Genomic DNA, 1801 nt, shown 5'->3' with positions numbered 1-1801 from the left:
CTGAAATCTTCACGCTTACATTCAAGGAGGGAAACATATAAAGGTAGATAATTAGAATAGCAGGTATTGTGATACAAATATTACACCATAGGACAGTGTCTGTCAAACTCTGTGGTGAAGAACCAATTAAAAAAAAACAACTGCTAATCCATGGCTATTATCTGTGTAAAATAGAATAAAAGTATATCAGCAATTGTAACTTCTATAATTATCTTGTCACAGACTGGCGGTTTGCAGCTCAGCAATCTATACTTTGAGAAACGTGTTGCTTATCAAACACTTAGAAGGTGCATTTAATCCAAACTTGAGCAGTTCAGGAAGCATTTCTAAGCGGAAGCCCTTCTAAGAGGAGAACTAAGGGGGTAAAGGCCCTAGGCAGCACCAGCTGTATTTTGGCAAAGGTCTTTAGGCTGAAAGGAGTGAAACTTTGAGAGTGGGGAGAGATGAAACTGGAGAGGTAGGCAGGGCCCAGATTGTGTGGGATGTTTGGATTTTAACAATGAGCAATGAAGAGGACTCAACTGGAAGTCACAAAATCGCATTTGTATTTTAGAACGGTTTGCATTCCGTGTGGAAGATGGACTGACAGAGGATCAAGACAGGGAGCCCATTTAGGAGGTTATTACATTGTCTAGGTAAGAGATAATGATGGCATGAAGGAGCATAACTGCATGGGGATATAGAGTAGAAACCTGTTTACCAGTCTGGATGACAGAATATTAGAAATGACAGCTTCCAGAATTTTCCAGCTGGCAATATTATTTTTTAAGACTATGAAGGTTATGGTTTTGTCAGTTCTTGCTGTTAATACACACTATTTTTTTTTAAACATCTTTATTGGAGTATAATTGCTTTACAATGGTGTGTTAGTTTCTGCTGTATAACAAAGTGAATCAGCTATACATATTATTCATTCTTGGAGTGCAACTTTCTGTATTTGATGCCATAAATAATATTTATAGAACTTCATTCAAATAAGTTCTTGTTCATTTTTTCATGGGGCAGTAGACACTTATTGCTTTTCTTTTTTGTTATTTAATATCCATTTCTTCATCTACCCGGATTTCCTTTTGAGAAATTGCCTCTGTCCCATGGCATACAGTCACATGCTAATCAGATGTGCCCTCTCTGGAATCTGAAATTTGAGCAGACATTCTACCTCTGCTCCTAACCTGATTGACCCTGCTGTAAATTATGCCATATTCTAGCCCCTACTGTTGCCTTTGTTCTAGCAGAGTTCCCTAGTTACCTATGGATTCTGTGAGCTTCTGATAATTTGAATGAATTCTCTTCTGCTTAAATTGGCCAGAGTAGGATTCTAGCTTGCAACCTTTCATGGTAAATCCAACAGAATCTGAAAGTTTCTTTCCTACAGGACACATTAAACACAACACTCTACATCACCGTTGTATAAGTATGAGTGTAAATATTTAACAAAAGTAAATCCCTCTTTTTAGAGCTATGCCTATTAAATATTAAGGTTATTTCTCAGTAGTGAGGAGGGAATTTCATTACATATATAATACAGAAGAAAGCAGAATGCTATAATGGTAAGAGCCTGGAGGTGAGCAGTCTGGGTTCACGCTCTGGATGATGACCACTTTCTTGTGCAAATTACTAATCTCTCAGAGTTTCAGCTTCCTCACAAGCTAATAACAGTACCTGTCTCACAGAACTGTTTTGGAGATTAATTAATACACACAAAATACTGCGAATACCTAACACAAGTAAGAACCCAATAAATAGTCATATAATACAAAACCAGTTTCTGAAACATGGATAAGAAATATAAAACCCACAA

The sequence above is a fragment of the Lagenorhynchus albirostris genome, chromosome 12 (genome assembly GCF_949774975.1).
Source record: "Lagenorhynchus albirostris chromosome 12, mLagAlb1.1, whole genome shotgun sequence".
Lineage (NCBI taxonomy): Eukaryota > Metazoa > Chordata > Mammalia > Artiodactyla > Delphinidae > Lagenorhynchus > Lagenorhynchus albirostris.
The sequence above is the reverse complement of the archived record's forward strand: the minus strand, read 5'-3'. Positions refer to the sequence as shown.